Source organism: Enhydra lutris, unplaced genomic scaffold (assembly GCF_002288905.1).
Source record: "Enhydra lutris kenyoni isolate GAN:26980312 unplaced genomic scaffold, ASM228890v2 scaffoldscaffold13, whole genome shotgun sequence".
In the NCBI taxonomy this organism is placed as follows: Eukaryota; Metazoa; Chordata; class Mammalia; order Carnivora; family Mustelidae; genus Enhydra; species Enhydra lutris.
In genome coordinates this window covers 27,954,478-27,974,061 of record NW_019154097.1, presented here as the reverse complement: position 1 = coordinate 27,974,061, position 19,584 = coordinate 27,954,478, and the positions used below count along the sequence as shown (strand labels likewise).

At 40.2% G+C, this 19,584-nt stretch overlaps 1 pseudogene; it reads right to left on the bottom strand.

Moving 5' to 3' along the window:
• Nucleotides 1–2,373: 2,373 nt before the first annotated feature.
• LOC111145974 lies at nucleotides 2,374–15,075 on the bottom strand (annotated as a pseudogene).
• Between the last annotated feature and the right edge of the window lie 4,509 nt (nucleotides 15,076–19,584).

Sequence of the window (19,584 nt, the reverse complement as noted above, 5' to 3'; positions counted from 1 at the left end):
AAAGAAAGAAAGAAAGAAAGAAAGAAAGAAAGAAAGAAAGAAAGAAAGAAAAAGAAAAGAAAACAAAGGAACCCCGAGGAAACAGGCCCAACTTCCTGACTAGAGAAGCCATCATCTTGGACTAATTGTTCAACTTCCTCCTGGCCCCTTGGGAAGGAGCACATATAGGTTCCAGGGGGCTGAGATACATACAAGTGAAATCACAGGAAAAAGTGTCCATAATATCAGTGATATTTTGGGCAGAGCAGGTCTCCAGGTGGGAGGCACAAGTTTCCTCAGTTGCCCATGGCCGGTGCCTCATGAGTTCAGATTCTCTGGACAGTAGTACATGGCCCAGGCAGTATTGGGATCTCAGCAGGCTTCTGCAGGCTCCACAGCACCTACAGAGGCCTCTATTAGAGCACAAAGGCTCTTAAAACGTACAGGTCTCGGGACACCTGGGTGGCTCAGTTGGTTAAGCGGCTGCCTTTGGCTCAGGTCATGATCCCAGCGTCCTGGGATCGAGTCCCACATCGGGCTCCTTGCTCAGCGGGGAGCCTGCTTCTCCCTCTGCCTCTGCCTACCACTCTGTCTGCCTGTGCTCATGCCCTCTCTCTCTCTAACAAATAAATAAATAAAATCTTAAAAAAAAAAAAAAAAACGTACAGGTCTCCCCACTGCTCTCTGAGGTCCTGTAGGGTAGGGTCTGTCCAGGGTAGGGTCTATCCCTTGTTCAAGAGTAGGGGGATTGAGTCTATATATTCAGGGAAAAAAAAAAGATTCTGGGCTCTTTTTCTTACTAATAGGGCATACCTGAGCAAATGACCAAAAATCTCTATGACTCAGGTTCTTCAAAGTGGAAATAATAATAGTACTTTTTGTGTGAGTTTGAGGGATAGTTAAAAGAGCACATTATGGAAGCTTAATAAATGTTAGGGTTTATTGTCAATGTCCTTGTATCACTAGAGATCAGCCACGGCACACAATAGGTAATTGGTAACTGCTGAATGACTTCATTTACTCATTCACTCAATCGCTTAACAAATAAATCATTAAGGCTCTTAAAAAAGGAAGACCCTGATATATGCTCTGGAGACAGAGCGGTGACATCAGCAACCAAAAAAAAAAAAAAAGAAAGAAAGAAAGAGAGAAAGAAAGAAAGAGAGAGAGAGAGAAAGAGAAAGAAAGAAAGAAAGAAAACTTCTATGAAAAAAAGGAGCGGGAGGAGTGGGGTCAGGAATGCCAGAATGTGGGGCACCTGGGTGACTCAGTCAGTTAAGTGTCTGCCTTCAGGTCATGATTTCAGGGTCTTGGGATTAAGCCCTGCCTAGGGCTCCCTGCTCAGCAGGGAGTCTGATTGTCCCTCTCCCTCTCACTTTGCCCCTCCCCCCTACTCGCACATTCTTTCTCTCTCCTCTCTCTCAAAAAATTTAAAAAATCATCTTTAAAAAAATTTAATCATACCCATGACTACATGGGGATAAACTTGGGAGTCTTTTCCTTTTTTAATTTGCATGCACAGGGCTTAGAAAATTACCTAGCTTATAGTAGTAATGGTAAATAATTTTGTGAGCATGAGTTATGAATTCACGTATTTATCTTTTTCCTTCTTAGAAGCGGAAGCTTTCAGTTTAGGAACAAGACAACACTCATTTTCCCAAATTAAAACTAATCATGCAGATAGTGGCTATTCTCTCCACAAAAATCCAACTTAAAGTGGAAAATTAAAATCTTCCTAGAATGGAGAAATGAGGTAACTTGATGGACTCCACTGGGCTCCCCTATTAATTTCTTGTCATAGGCAAAATCAAATGTAAGTTTATTTAAGTTTTAGCAAACCATCAAAAACACTTTATTCTAGCTACTGCGTTAAGAAGGTAGGCTGGAGCGCCTGGGTGGCTCAGTTGGTTAAGCGGCTGCCTTCGGCTTGGGTCATGATTCCAGGGTCCTGGGATCAAGCCCCGCATCAGGTTCCCTGCTCAGCAGAGAGCCTGCTTCTCTGTCTCCCCCTCTCCCTGCCGCTCTGCTTACTTGTGCTCTCTCTCTAGCTCTCTGTCAAATAAACAAATTAAATATTTAAAAAAAAAAAGGTAGGCCTTCTGGACTTTCTAAAACTAAACATTAGAAACTTTACTGAATATTTGTAGTTTTGGGAAATAATAGACAAGAAACAGGAAATAAGGAGCTGATTTATATCTCATTTACTTCAATAGATAGAAACTGTGGGTTATAATTAAAAGCTAAACATGATGAAACTGAAATGGGTTGGGTCCTATAACATAACCGCTCATTTAAAGGACAGTTGGGAGGATACAGGAGACATGGATAGTCAACACGCAATTTTTCAAGATCTCTGACAAGATCAGTGGGTGAAATAACACAATTAGGTGATTCTCACTTAGTGAAAAGGATTTTGTTTCTGAAAAGAATCCCCAGAGCCAATTTCATGTCTCTGTTCCTTAGGCTGTAGATGACGGGATTCAACATGGGAGTGACCACTGTATACATCAGTGAGGCAATCATGTCCTTGTCATTAGAGCTACCCGATGAGGTGGAAAAGTACAGTGCCATAATTGTTCCATAGAATAGAGATACCACAGAGAGGTGGCAGCCACAGGTGGACAAGGCTTTGCAGATACCTTTGGTAGAGGGGGCCTTCAGAATAGAGGCCCCAATGTGGCCATAAGAGACCAAGATACCACTCAATGGAAAAATGACAACCACAGCCCCTGCAGTAAATATGGCCAGCTCATTAAGAGAGGTGTTGGAGCAGGACAACTTGAGTAGGATGCGGAAGCTACAGAAAAAGTGGGGAATGATGTTGTCAGCACAGAAAGACACTTGAGTCAGGAGGAGGGTGTGCAAGAGGGCACTGCCACAGGAGAGAATCCAGGAGCCAGCCACCAGCAGCACACACACGTCCTCTTTCATGATGGTGGTGTAGTGTAGAGGGTGACAAATGGCCACATACCTGTCATATGCCATCACTGCAAGAAGGATATTATCAACACCACCAAAGAGTAGATAAAAATACATCTGTGAAATATGACCTGGATAGGAAATGGACAAGTGCTGAGTCTGCATGTTTCTCAGCATCTTTGGGACAGTGACAGATGAGAAAGAGATGTCAGTGAAGGCCAGCTGGCTGAGGAAGAAGTACATGGGGGTGTGGAGGCGAGAGTCCAGCCTGATGAGCAGGATGATGAGCAGGTTCCCCAGCACCGTGGTCAGGTACATGCCCAGGAACAGGACAAAGAACACTCCCTGCTGCTCTGGCCAGATAGGGAGTCCCAGGAGGAGGAACTCGGACATGTTGCTCTGGTTCTTCCTACTCATGCTGCTTCTCTCTCCTGGGGGAATAAAAAGAAATGGGAAATGTCAGGCACTTAGAAATACTAAGCATAGCAATTACCGTGTGGTCAGATTTCTCCAAATGACTGTGTCAGCGTTCAGACAAGTATCGCCTCACACTCATCCAGTCTGGAGGGAGGGATGCAATGAGATTTGTCTGTATCCTGACATAATCACTTGGAGAAAGAATGCAACATCAAACTCTTCAATGAGTATAAGCAGGTCATTCTTTTTTGCTGTTGTTTTTTTACACACATAGAGACACTGTGGTAGACACCAGGGAGAAAGTCATAGATAAGACACAGTCCCTTCCTCTGGGGAGTCCACATTCCAGTGAGCAGCCTCACAGCCCTGATGAAGAGCCTGGCTCTGCAGCCAGACTGCTTATGAGCTTGTGTCTTGTTCTTGCTTCTCCTGATTGCTGCTCACCCGTCCATCTGTCTGTCTTTCTCTCACACATATGCATGCTTGCCACTTACGGCACTGAGAAGATTAAAGAAATGTTACATGTACAAAATAAGTCCTCAATACATAAACTCACTTCACACCATTAGGATAACTATCTGGAAGAGATTAGGCTGAGTGAAATAAGTCAAGCAGAGAGAGTCAATTATCATATGGTTTCACTGATTTGTGGAGCATAACAAATAGCATCGAGGACAAGGGGAGATGGAGAGGAGAAGGGAGTTGAGGGAAATTGGAAAGGGAGGTGAACCATGAGAGACTATGGACTCTGAAAAACAATCTGAGGGGTTTGAAGGGGGGGTGGGAGGTTGGGGGAACCAGGTGGTGGGTATTAGAGAGGGCATGGATTGCATGGAGCACTGGGTGTGGTGCAAAAACAATGAATACTGTTACGCTGAAAAGAAATAAAAAATTTTTAAAAAAGAAAGGAAAAGAAAAAAGAAAAAGAGAGGAAAGGAAAGGGAAGGGAAGGGAAGGTAAAGAAAAGGAAAGAGGGAAAGAAGGAAAAAAACAAGTGTTGATGAGGATATGAAGAAATTGGAGTTCCACTTCTGGGTATATATCCAAAATAATTGAAATCAGGTTCTTAAACAGATATTTTACACCTATGTTCAAAGCAGCATTATTCATAACAACCAAAAGATGGAAACAACCTGTGTCCGTTGACAAATGAATGGATAAACATAATGTGGTATATACACACAGTGGAATAGAAAGAAGGAAGTCCTGACACATGCCTCAATGTGGATGAACCTTGAAGACATGCTGAGTAAAATAAGCCAGTTACCAAATTATAAATACTGTATGATTCCACTCACATGAGATCCTAGAATAGTCAAATTCATAGAGACAAAAAGTAGAATGGCAGTGACCAGCAGTCAGAGGGAAGGGAAATGAGAAGTTATTGTTCAATGTATACAGTTTCAGCTTGGGAAAATAATAAAAGTTCTGGAAGTAGATGGTGGTGATGGTGTGAATGTACTTAATGGCACAGAACTGTATACTTAAAGATGATTTAAATTGCAATTTTTATGTTATATATTTCACCACAATAAAAATGTTTTAAGTTAGAAAATATATAAATAAGAGTTAATAAATTATTGACTCTAGGGGTACCTGGCTGGCTCAGTCAGTGGAACATGCCTCTCTTGATCTCAGTCAAACCCTATGCTGGGTATAGACATCACTTAAAAATAAAATCTTTTGGAGCATCTGGGTGGCACACTCAGTTAAGCATCTGACTCTTGGTTTCAGCTCAAGTCATGATCTCAGGGTCCTGGGATGGAGCCCTGCATCAGGCTCTGAGCTCAGCAAGGAGTATGCTTGGGATTCCCTCTCTCCCTCTCCCTCTGTCTTTCTCCCAGCTTGTATTCTCCACGCCCCCCACCCGTCTCTCCAAAATAAATAAATAAATCTTTTTAAAAATCCTAATAAAATTTTAAAAATTTTATTCTTGCTTTTTTAAATTGTGTTATGTTAGTCACCATACAGTACATCATTAGTTTTTGATGTAGTGTTCTATGATTCATTGTTTGCATAATAACACCCAGTGCTCCATGCAATACTTGCCCTCATTAAAACCCATCACCGCGCTAACCCATTCCCCCACCACCTCCCCTCTAAAACCCTCAGTTTGTTTCTGAGTCCGTAGTTTCTCATGGTTCATCTCCCCCTCTGATTCCCTGCCCCCTTCATTTTTCCCTTCCTTCTCCTAACATCCTCCATGCTATTCCTTATGTTCCACAAACAAGTGAAACCATATGATAATTGACTTTCTCTGCTTGACTTATTTCACTCAGCATAATCTCCTCCGGTCCCATCCATGTTGATGCAAATGTTGAGTATTCATCCTTTCTGATGTCTGAGTAATATTCCATTGTATATATGGACCACATCTTTATCCATTTGTCCGTTGAAGGGCATCTTGGCTCTTTCCACAGTTTGGCTACTGTGGCCTTTGCTGCTATGAACATTGGGGTGCATATGGCCCTTCTTTTCACTACATCTGTATCTTCAGGGTAAATACCCAGTAGTGCAATTGCTGAGTCATAGAGTAGCTCAAGTTTTAATTTTTTGAGGAACCTCCACACTGTTTTTCAAAGTGGCTGTACCAGCTTGCATTCCCACCAACTGTGAAAGACGGTTCACCTTTCCCCACACCCTCTCCAACATTTGTTGTTTCTTGCCTTGTCAGTTTTTGCCAATCTAACTGCTGTAAGGTGGTATCTCAATGTGGTTTAGATTTTAATTTCGCTGATGGCTAATGATGATGAATATTTTTTCATGCATCTATTAGCCATTTGTATATCTTTTTTTATTTGACACAAAGAAAAAGAGAACACAAGCAGTGGGAGTGGCAGGCAGAGGGAGAGGGAGAAGCCAGCTTCCTGCTGAGCTGGGAACCCGATGCAGGACTGGATCCCAGGACACTGGAATCATGACCTGAGCCAAAGGCAGTTGCTTAAATGACTGAGTCACCCCAGCACCCCTAAAAAAATTCTTTAAAAAAAATGAGTAAAGGGCACATTCAAAAGGAAGGTGACTAAAGAGGGCACATGATGTGATGAGTACTGAGTGTTATATTCAGCTAATGAATCATTGAATATTATATCAAAAAGGGCGGAGGGTGGGAAGTTGGGGGAGCCAGGTGGTGGGTATTATGGAGGGCATGCTTTGCATGGAGCACTGGGTGTGATGCAAAAACAATGAATTCTGTTACACTGAAAAGAAATAAAAATAAAAATAAAAAAAGAAAAAAAGAAATGTAAGATAAACAGAAGAAAAAAATAAATAAATGCTATGGACTCTGAAAAACAATCTGAGGGTTTTGAAGGGGTGGGGGGTGGGAGGTTGGGGGAACAAGGTGGTGGGTATTAGAGAGGGCACGGATTGCATGGAGCACTGGGTGTGGTGCAAAAACAATGAATACTGTTACGCTGAAAATAAAAAAATAAAGTAAAATTTAAAAAAAAGTCCTCAATTTAAATGTGTAAAAAGGCCATGTAATTTATTAAAAAAAAAAAAAAGCCCACAAACTAATGATGCACTATACCTTTGCTAATTGAATTTAAATAAAACAACACCAATAAATAAATAAATAAATAAATAAACTCACTGTTTTGGCAGCATGAATGACCAAGATCATAGGTCAGGAATTAAAGAAAACAGAGGTGTATATAGGCCATCAGGGAAGATCAAGTAGCTTCCTGATAACGTGTCTTTACTTCTGTGATCTCTCCCATATCCAGGGAAATAGCGAAGGCCCAGACCATGATCCCTGGTAATTAGAACATCCACAGCACTTAATTCACCACATTTTTAACAAATTTGCCAATAAATAACTTCCTTCATATCTGCCATTTTTTCTCTCCCCTTCATGCCTGCACTTCATAATGGCTAAGTTCTGAGTATACATGCAATGTGAGTGACATGAGAATCTGCCCAATGATGTGGCCCCAGAGAACAATATATTATGGATGTCATTGGCCTAAGGAGCTATGCCAGAATTCATAGTCATGTGAGTAACTAGACAAGGTTCCAGTATTAACAACACCATGTTACCCAAAGTGGAAATATGGAAATCACTGAAGGTCAATGAAGAAATTTGGGGGGGCCTGGAGAATTTCAGTAGCCTTCAAACCACATGGACAAATTTCCATCAACTTTGCCTAAAAAGGACTTTCCTTGGAGCTTCCTGTTGTGTCTAGAGCTGAGACAAGAGAGGAGTCAGACTGTAGAACCATTTCCCCAGGTCAAGTGCATACACATCACACACACAAAACAGACACGTAGAGTAACACAGAAACAAACCCAAGGTGCTATGCTTTGGCCCTCTCTGACCTATACTCATCTCCAGTTGAAAGTACAGAACTTATATTCATTTTTTTTCTTATTTTCATTTTTAAAATGAAACATTTTGTCACACAAAACTTAAAAAAAAAAAAAAACAAACAGAAGGAACACTTCCAATGCTGTTGGTGGGGATGTAAAATGGTCAGCTGCCATGGAAGACAGTATGGTGTTACCCCAAAACATTGAAAATAGAACTACCACATGATTTTGCATCCCACTTCTGAGTATATACCTTTATAAAGGATTGAAATCAAGATCTCAAAGCAACTTCAAAAGCACTTCCATGCTCATTGCAGTACTATTTACAATAGTGAAGTTATAGAAACAGCCCAAATGTCCATCAACAGAAGAGTGGGTAAAGAAAATGTGGTATAAACATACAATGGCATATTATTCCACCTTAGAAAAGAAGGAAATCCTTCCATTTGTGATAACATGGATGAACCCAGAGGACATTAAGCTAAGTGAAATAAGCCAGTTCCATAAGGACAAATACTCTATGATTTCACTTTTATGAGGTATCCAAAAAAGTCAGACTCATAGAAATAAAGAATAAACAGTAGTTACTAAGGGGAGGAGGGGGAAAAGGTATAGCTGTTATTCAAATGATATCAAGTTTCAGTACCTGAATGAATTAGTTCTAGAGGCCTGCTCTATGGCATGGTGCCTGTAGTCCACAGTACTTTATTGTGCACTTAAAAATTCATTTAAAAAGTAGATCTCATTTTAAGTTTTTTTGAAAAACAATCTGAAGGGTTTGAAGAGGTGGGGGGTGGGAGGTTGGGGGAACCAGGTGGTGGGTATTAGAGAGGGCACGGACTGCATGGAGCACTGGGTGTGGTACAAAAACAATGAATACTGTTATGCTGAAAATAAAAAAAAAAACAGGGATGCAAGGAAATTTTTGGAGGTGATGGATATGTCTGTTACTTTGATTGTGGTGATAGCTTCAAATATATATGCATATGTCCAAACTCATTAAATTGCGTATGTTAATTTTGTAGTTTTTCTATCAATTGCACCGCACTAGAAATGTTTAAAAAATCATGCAAACACCACATCCCGTCATCCAGGCAACTCACAAACCACACATACACAACACACAGAACCTCACTACACACAATAAGAATCACTTGTAGTCTAACACAACATACAATTAACCTAAACAGAAACAACATATACACACCCACACAAGCACACACAAGCACACATATATGCATTGCCAGGAGATTTCCAGCTTTCCATGATCTATTATCAGCACTATTCAATAAGATGGTCTGCGGTGATGGAAATGCTCTATATCTATGTTGTCCGCTATAGCAGCACTAGCCCCCTGTGACTACTGAGGACTTGAAATAGAGCTACTGCAACTGAGGAACAAAATTTTGATTTCAATTAATATCAGTTAATTTTAATTTTATGGCCACATGTGGCTAACAGCATCATAGAGGTCAGTGTGGAAGTCAGCCTCTAAAAACACAAGCAACATAAATACATTGTCTCCTAGTCCTCAAATGCACATATCTAGGTCTAGTGATGTTCCCCACCTTGTTCCAAACTATGCCAATTCTTGCTGGTCCCGGCTGCTGCCTGAATACTTCTCTCTTATGCCTCCCTGGGCTGAGGGTCTTTAGCACCTTTCATGCCTATTCACAAGCACTAGAACAATGAGCAGAAAGATTCACATTTACCAATAAGACAAAGACCCAGGGGAACACAACCCCAAGCTTCTGGTTAGAGAAGAAGCCCACAGAACTAATTGCCCAATTTCTTGCCTCCCTCTTGAGATGGATCCTGTGCAGTGACCAAAAGGGGGTGAACCACAAGAGTCCCTGGAGAAAAGTGTCCCTAATGTCAGTGACATATTAGCCTCCCCTCTGCCTGGTCATGAGAAGATGGAGAGGCCATGAACACCCTTGACTTGAAGAATACAGCAATGGACTCTGTCTCTCCATACATCATGGAAAGGCCCAGACAGAGCAGTACTGCCCTTATAGACTCCCACACCACTGATTCCCCCCAAATGTATTAAAACACATACACCACCACCATTCTTTCCATTCTTAGAGAATGGAAAGATCCACAAAAGCCAAAGCAATCTTGAGAAAATTGAACAAAGTTAGAGGCATCACACCTTTTCTAAAAAAGATTTTTATTTATTTATTTATTTATTTGAGAGAGAGAGAGAGAGAGAGAGAGACAGAAAGAAGGAGCATGAGCAGAGAGGAGAGGGAGAAGCAGGCTCCCTGTCAGTAGGGAGCCCAAGAGGGGGCTCTATCCCAGGACCGAGATCATGACCTGAGCTAAAGGCAGACAGTTAACTGAATGAGCCACCCAGGTGCCCTGAGGCATCACACTTTTGACTTCAAACTATAATACAGACCTATAGTAATCAACACAATATGTTATTGGCATGAAAACATATAGACCATGGAACAGAATACAAAGCCCAGAGATAAAACCATGCACAGGCCATCAACTAAGCCTTGACAAGGGAACCAAGTGTATACACAATGAGTAAAAGATAGTCTTCAGTAAATGGTGTTGAGAAATAGGATATCCACATGCAACAGAATGAATATGAATCCCAAAACGTGAAAATAGATGTCTGTGACATTCAGCGCCAGGAGCCAAAAATGTCTGCAACCTTCATGGTCAGCAGAAGCACCATCCAGATGCTGTTCAAGTGCATGTTTCAGAGAAGTTCATGGCCATGTTCAGGTGCAAGGCTTTCCTGCACTGGTACACAGGCAAGGGCATGGATGAAATGGAGCTCACCAAGGCCAAGAGCAGCATGAATGACCTGGTTTCAGAGTGCCAACAGTACCAGGATGCCAGGGTCAAACAGAAGGGAGAGTTTGAGGAAAAGGTAGGGGAGAAGTTGGCCTAGAGTTGTCTGGTACCCGGTAAAGCATGGAAGCCATGTGAACTCTTTATTTACTCACAACCTGTTCTCTGATGGCAAGTTTCACTGCATGTGCGCTGCTCTTCTTCCTGCCTTTACAGCACATGCACTAGAGCATAGGATATTTGTGTATGAAGTTTTATATCTATTCCAAGTGGAGACTAGACCCTTTTAAAAATACATATAATTTTCAAATATTTTCTCCTAGTGATAATGAACATTTTTCATGTGTCTGTTAGCCATTTGTATGTCTTCATTTGAGAAGTGTCTGTTCATGTCTTCTGCCCATTTATTTATTTATTTATTTATTTTCAGCATAACAGAATTCATTGTTTATGCACCACACCCAGTGCTCCATATAATACATGCCCTCCATAATACCCACCACCTGGCCATTTTTTGATATGATTATGTTTTCTGTGTCTTGAGTTTGAGGAGTTCTTTGTAGATCTTGGATATCAGCCCTTTGTCTGTACTGACATTTGCAAATATCTTCTCCCATTCCGTGGGTTGCCTCTTTGTTTTCTTGACTGTTTCCTTTGTTTTGCAGAACATTTTGATCTTGATGAAGTCACTTTTGTTTCCTTTGCCTTTGGAGACATGTCTTGAAAGAAGTTGCTGTGACCAATGTCAAAGAGGTTACTGCCAATTAATCTTTTTTTTTAATAATCATTTTTTAAATTTATTTTCAGCATAACAGTATTCATTGTTTTTGTACCACACTCAGTGCTCCAAGCAATCCGTGCCCTCTCTAATACCCACCACCTGGTTCCCCCAACCTCCCACCCACCCCCACTTCTTCAAACCCTTCAAATTGTTTTCCAATTAATCTTAAGCAGGCTCCATGCTCAGCATAGAGCCTGACTCAGGGCTCAATCTCATGATCCTGAAATCATGACCTGAGCTGAAATCAAGGGTTAGACACTTAACAGACTGAGCCACCAACGTGCCCCAAAGAAGAATCTTTTTTAAGATAAAAACTTAAGGGAATAACCTCAGTTTCTTTTTTTTTTTAAAGATTTTTTTTATTTATTTGACAGACGGGATCACAAGTAGGCAGAGAGGCAGGCAGAGAGAGGGAGAAGGAGGCTCCCTGCTAAACAGAGAAGCCCAATGCAGGGCTTGATCCCAGGACCCTGGGATCATGACCTGAGCCAAACGCAGAGACTTTAACCCATTGAGCCACCCACATGACCCATAACTTCAGTTTCTTTTGGAAAATAAAAATTTCTTAAATTGAATATGAAGTTAGTCACACAGGAAAAAAATTAATACATATAACTACATTAGATATATAATCTTAATATATAATGACTACATTAAGATATATAATTCATCAAAAGACACATAAACATTATGAAAAAGGGAGCAAAAATGCTAAGCAAAGTAAGTCAGTCAGAGAGAGACAAATATATTATTTCACTCATATATGCAATTTAAGAAACAAAACAGATGAACATAGAGGAAAAGAAGGGAAAATCAAATAAGATGAAAACAGAGAGGGTGGTACATCTGGGTGGCTCAGTCTTTAAGCATCTGCCTTGGGCTTAGGTAGTGATCCCAGGGTCCTAGGATTGAGCCCTGAGTCAGGCTCCCTGCTTAGTGGGCAGCCTGCTTATCCCTCTCCCACTGCCCCTGTTTGTGTTCCCCCTCTCACACTCTCTCTCTCTCTCTCTCTCTCTAATAATAAATAAATAAAATCCAAAAAAGGAAGAAAGAAGAAAGAAAGAAAGAAAAAAAGAAAGAAAGAAAGAAAGAAAGAAAGCAAGCAAGCAGAGAGGGAAAGAAACCATAAAAGACTCTTAAATATAGGAAATGAACAGGGTTACTGAAGGGTAGGTGGATGGGGGATGGGGTAAATGGGTGATGGGAATTAAGGAGGGTAATGAGTACTGGTTGTATGCATCAGTTGTATGCAACTGATGAATCACTAAAAAGTCTACCTCTGAAACTTTAAAAAAAAAAGAAAGGAAGAAAGAAAGAAAGAAAGAAAGAAAGAAAGAAAGAAAGAAAGAAAGAAAGAAAAGGCAAGCCTTAAATTATTGAACACTACATCAAAAACTAATGATGTACTATATGTTGGTTAATTGAATATAATTTAAAAAAAAAACTTGAAAAATCAAAAAAGAAAAAGAAAGCCACATTACAAAAGAATAAATTCTGAACACATATATCCAGCAAAGGGTTTATATCCAGGAATATACATATACATAAAGAACTCTAGAAACCAATAAGAAAAAATAGACTAGCTGATAAAACAGCAGCAAAGGACTAAGAACAAACCACTTATAAGAGAGGATGCCCAAATTACCAGCCCCCATGAGTAACAGCAAGGTTGAATAGATTATGCTGAGTGAAATAAGTCAAGCAGAGAAAGTCAATTATCATATGGTTTCACTTATTTGTGGAGCATAACAAATAGCACGGAGGACAAAAGAAAGAAAGAAAGAAAGAAAGAAAGAAAGAAAGAAAGAAAGAAAGAAAGAAAAGGCAAGCCTTAAATTATTGAACACTACATCAAAAACTAATGATGTACTATATGTTGGTTAATTGAATATAATTTAAAAAAAAAACTTGAAAAATCAAAAAAGAAAAAGAAAGCCACATTACAAAAGAATAAATTCTGAACACATATATCCAGCAAAGGGTTTATATCCAGGAATATACATATACATAAAGAACTCTAGAAACCAATAAGAAAAAATAGACTAGCTGATAAAACAGCAGCAAAGGACTAAGAACAAACCACTTATAAGAGAGGATGCCCAAATTACCAGCCCCCATGAGTAACAGCAAGGTTGAATAGATTATGCTGAGTGAAATAAGTCAAGCAGAGAAAGTCAATTATCATATGGTTTCACTTATTTGTGGAGCATAACAAATAGCACGGAGGACAAGCGGAGAATGAGAGGAGAAGGGAGTTGAGGGAAATTGGAAGGGGAGGTGAACCATGAGAGACTATGGACTCTGAAAAACAATCTGAGGGTTTTGAAGGGGCGGGGGGGTGGGAGGTTGGGAGATCCAGGTGGTGGGTATTGGAGAGGGCATGGATTGCATGGAGCACTGGGTGTGGTGCAAAAATAATGAATACTGTTACACTGAAAAAATAAAAAATTAATTTAAAAAAACCACCTATACACATAAAATATATATGAAGCAAAATGCAAAAAACAAAACAAAACAAAACAAAAAAACAATACCAAGGGGTGTCCTTGGCTCTAAAGAATTTCTGAAGATCATCTCTCATGTCCTTATTCCTCAGCTATAGATGAAGAGGTTCAGCATGGGGATGACCACCATGTACATCACAGAAGCAAGTATGTTGCCTGATGAAGGGAAAAAGTAAACACCAGCAGTTGTCCCATAGTATAAAAACACTATAGGGTTACCTGGGTGGCTTAGTGGGTTAAAGCCTCTGCCTCCAGCTCAGGTCATGATCTCAGGGTCCTGGGATCAAGCCCTACATCAGGGTCCCTGCTCGGCAGGGAGCCTGCTTCCTCCTCTCTCTCTGCCTGCCTTTCTGCCTACTTGTGATCTCTGTCTGTCAAGTAAATAAATAAAATCTTAAAAAAAAAAAAAACTACAAAGAGGTGGAGCCACATGTAGACAAGGCTCCGAAGATTCTTTTGAAGGAGAGGAACTTCAGAATGATACCTGCCTGGTGTGCCTGGGTGGCTCAGTGGGTTAAAGTTTCTGCCTTTGGCTCCGGTCATGGTCCCAGGGTCCTGGGATCGAGCCCTGCATCGGGCTCTCTGCTCAGCAGGGAGCCTGCTTCCACCTCTCTCTCTCTCTGCCTGCCTCTCTGCCTACTTGTGAGCTCTGTCAAATAAATAAATAAAATCTAAAAAAAAAAAAAAAGAATGATACCTGCCATGTGGATTTATGAGCCCAAGATACCACTCAATGGCAGGATAAAGATCAGTCCTCCCCCAATGAGAATAAGCAGCTTATTGCAGGAGGTGTTGATCAGGAGGACTTCAGTACAACAGCAAGATTACAAAAGTGGAGTACAATAGTTCCTGCACAGGACAACCAGTCCATGAAGAAGGTATGCAGCAGAGCATGGGTACAAGATAAAAACCAGGACCTAGCCACTAGGATGATACAAAGCTCATTCCTCAAGATAGTGGTGTAATGGAGAGGGTAACAGATGGCCACATACCAGTCATATGCCATCACTGTGAAAAGAAACCTGTCGGTACAACTAAAATTAGTGAAGAAATACATTTGTGAAATGCACCAAGCATAGGGGTAGGCTGATCTCAAGCACACATGTTTATCAGCATCTTAGGAATAATGACAGATGAAAAGGAGATATCTGTGAAGTCCAGTGGCTGAGGAAGAAGTATGGGGGTGTGGAGGCGAGAGTCCAACCTGATGAGCAGTGTGATGAGCAGGTTCTCCAGGACTGTGGTCAGATAGATGCCTAGGAACAGGGCAAAGAACATGCCCTGTTGCTCCAGCCAGTTGGGGGAGCCCAGAAGGAGGAACTTGGACAAGCAGTTCTGGTTTTCTGACCTCATACTGCTTTTCTATATGCTAGGAATGAAGAAGTTTGGGGAATCTCAGAAATGTAAAAAGAACTATCACATCTCATACTGTAATTTTGGGGGGAAAAATAAATTTTTAACTAAACTCATAAATTTCTTACAACTATGAATGCATGTACCTTCACTCTGTCCCATTCTGGCTCCAGGAAAACATCTCACCCAAGGGCAGCCAAGATCTCATTGCATAAAGTAAGAGGGCATTTGCTGTTTTATTCAGCCATTGTTCCACAGAACATTGAGTCTGTATCAGGATCTCTACTAAGGGCTGAGAATGTAGACATAAACAAGAAAGGCAAAGACCTTGCCCTCTTTGAGTGTAGATCTTGATAAGTGTAGAGGGATAAATTAGTACACCAAGATACAGCCAAATTGTAATAGTTCACTGTGGCAGAAATAGTGGATGACCCTTGGAAAACTGGTATCACTTGTTTCCGCCTTAAAATGACATGAGACTCCAGTGCTGAGGTGGAATTGTGGTGTTGACTTCTCCTGTGAACCTGGCTTCATGATATCAGACTAGTGATTTTATTCTTGATCAATTGGTTAAGGTGGTTCTCTACTGTAAAGTCACTATTTTAACTTTTGTAATTAATTAGTGTCATTTGAGTAGATACTTTAAAATTATATAACCATAACTTATTTCTTTTTTTTTAATCATTTTTTTTAAATTTTCAGCATAACAGTATTCATTGTTTTTGTACGACACCCAGTGCTCCATGCAATCCGTGCCCTCTTTAATACCCACCACCTGGTTTCCCCAACCTCCCACCCCCCACCTCTTCAAACCCTTCAGATTGTTTTTCAGAGTCCATAGTCTCTCATTGTTCACCTCCCCTTCCAATTTCCCCCAACTCCATAACTTATTTCTTATTAAAACTTCACCCACTATGTTTAACACTTTTTTTCCTCTTTGCTCTTTTGTTTTGTTTCTTAAATTCCACATGTGAATGAGATCATATGGTATTTGTCTTTCTCTGACTGACTTATTTCACTTAGCCTCTAGCTCCATCCATGTTATTGCAAATGGCAGTATTTCATTCTTCTTGATAGCTAAATATTATTCCATTATGTGTGCTTGTATGTGTGTGTATCCCACATCTTAGTGTGTGTGTTTGTGTGTGTGTGCATGCATGTGTGTGTGTGTCTGTCTGTGTGTAACACATCTTATTTTTTTTTCCCTCAGATCTAGGGTTAGGGTTAGCGCTAGGGCCAGGATGAGAGTATGTGCCTGGGATCTTGCAGTTCAGACATTCTGGAAAACCGTGTGGAATTTCCTTGAGAAGTTAAAAATAGAGATACCCTATGACTCAGCAATTACATTACTAGGTATTTACCCTAAAGATACAAATGTAGTGACCTGAAGGGGCACCTGCACTCCAATGTTTAGAGCAGCAATGTCCACAACAGCCAAACTCTGGAAAGAGCCCAGATATCCATAGACAGATGAATGGATAAAGAATAGGTGATATATATGTATACATACAATGGACTATTACTCAGCCATCAAAAGGATGAAATCTTACTATTTACATTGGCATGGATGGAACCAGAAGGTATTATACTGAGCAAAATAAGTCAGTCAGAGAAAGACAATTATCATACGGTTTCACTAATATGTGTAATATACAGGGCAGAAAGAAACAGGGCAGAGGGCCATAGAGGAAGGGAGGGAAAATATATTGGGAAGAAATTAGAGGAAGACAAACCATGAGAGACTCTTAACAATAAGAATCAGACTGAGGGTTGCTGGAGGGGAGGTGGGTGGCAGATTGGGATAATTGGGTGACAGGCATTAAGGAGGCACATGATGTGATGAACACTGAGTGTTATATACAACTGATGAATTACTGAACTCTACATCTGAATCTAATGATGAACTATATGTTGGCTAATTGAATTTAAATAAAATTTTTAAAAAGAAAACATAGTAATATGAAAAATATAAATTCAAGTATATCATATTAAATGTTACTAGATCAAATTCTCCAGAAATACAATGATTATGAATACCAAAAAAAAAGAACACAACCTCTTTAGTTAGATTTATTCCCAGGTATCTTATGGTTCTTGGTGTGTAGTAAATGGGATTGATTCTCTAATTTCCCTTTCTATATTTTCATTGTTAGTGTATAAGAAAGCAACTTATTTCTGTGCATTGATTTTTGTATCCTGCCCCATTACTGAATTACTGTATGAGTTCTAGTAGTTTGGGGGGTGGAATATTTTGGGTTTTCCATATAAAGTATCATGTCATCTGCAGAGAGAGAGAGAGTTTGACTTCTTCTTGCCGATTTGAATACATTTTATTTCTTTTTGTTTTCTGATTACTGTTGCTAGGACTTCTAGTACTATGTTGAACAATGGTGGTGAGTGTGGGCATCCTTGTCGTGTTCCTGATCTCAAAGGGAAGGCTGTCAGCTTTTCCCCATTGAGAATGGTATTCGCTGTGGGTTTTTCCTAGATAGATTTTTATGAAGGTGAGGAATATTCCCTCTATCCCTATGTGTTGAAGAGTTTTAATCAGGAGCAGATGCTGTGTTTTGTCAAATGCTTTTTCTGCATCAATTGAGAGGACCATGTGGTTCTTCTCTCTTCTCTTATTGATTTGTTCTATCACATTGATTGATTTGCGAATGTTGAACCACCCTTGCATCACAGGGATAAATCCCACCTGGTCATGGTGGATAATCTTTTTAATGTACTGTTGTATCCTACTCGAGGAACTACAGAACACTCATGAAAGAAATTGAAGAAGATACAAAAAGATGGAAAAGTATTCCATGCTCATGGATCAGAGGAAAAGCATTCCATGCTCATGGATTGGAATAATAAACTTTGTTAAAATATCTATACTTCCCAGAGCAATCTATACTTTCAATGCCATCCCAATCAAAATTCCACCAGCATTTTTCAAAGTGCTGGAACAAACAATCCTAAAATTCGTATGGAAAAAAAACCAAATTGTTAAGGAAATGTTGAAAAAGAAAAACAAAACTGGGGGCATCACGTTGCCTGATTTCAAGCTTTACTACAAAGCTGTAGTACTATGCTGATAGTACTGGCACAAAAACAGACACATAGATCAGTGGAACAGAGTAGAGAGCCCAGATATGGACCCTCAACTCAATGGTCAAATAATCTTCAACAAAGCAGGAAAAAATATCCAGTGGAAAAAAGACATCTCTTCAATAAATGGTGTTGGGAAAATTGGACAGCTATGTATAGAAGAATGAAACTTCACCATTCTCTTACACCGTACACAAAGATAAACTCTAAGTGGATAAAAGACCTCAACGTGAGGGAGGAATCCATCAAAATCCTAGAGGAGAACATAAGGAGTAACCTTTTCAACATCAGCCACAGCAACTTCTTTCAAGACATGTCTCCAAAGGCAAAGGAAATAAAAGAAAAATGAACTTTTGGGACTTCAAGATCAAAAGCTTCTGCAAAACAAAGGGAAGTCAAGAAAACAAAGAGGCAACCCACAGAATGGGAGAAAATATTCACAAATGACACTACAGACAAAGGGCTGATATCCAGGATCTATAAAGAACTCCTCAAACTCAACACACACAAAACAGATAGTCAAGTCAAAAAATGGGCAGAAGACATGAACAGACACTTATCGAAAGAAGACATACAAATAGGTGACAGATACATGGACATATGTTCATCATCATTAGCCACCAAGGAAATTCAAATCAAAACCGCATTGAGATACCACCTTACACCAGTTAGAATGGCCAAAATTAACAAGACAAGAAACAACAATTGTTGGGGAGGATGTGGAGAAAGGGGAAGTCTCTTACACTGTTGATGGGAATGCAAGTTGGTGCAACCACTTTGGGAAACAGTGTGGAGATTCCTTAAGAAATTAAAAATAGAACTACCCTATGACCCTGTAATTGCACTACTGGGTATTTACCCCAAAGATACAGATGTAGTGAAAAGAAGGACCATCTGTACCCCAATGTTCATAGCCGCAATGGCCACAATTGCCAAGATGAGCCAAGATGCCCTTAAACAGATGACTGGATAAAGAAGATATGGTCCATATATACAATGGAATATTATGCCTCCATCAGAAAGGATGAATACCCAACTTTTGTATCAACATGGATGGGACTAGAGGAGATTATGCTGAGTGCAATAAGTCAAGCAGAAAAAGTCAATTATCATATGGTTTCACTTACTTGTGGATCATAAGGAATAACATGGAGGACATTAGGAGAAGGGAAGGAAAAGTGAATTGGGGGAAATCGGAGGGGGAGATGAACCATGATTGACTGTGGAGTCTGAGAAACAAACTGAAGGTTTTGGAGGGGAGGGGGTGTGGCATTAGGTGAGTCTGGTGGTGGGTATTAAGGAGGGCATGGAGCACTGGATGTGGTGCATAAACAGTGAATCTTGGAACACTGAAAAAAATGAAATGAAATGAAATGAAATGAAATGAAACCTAACTTCACAGTGCTAACAAGGAAT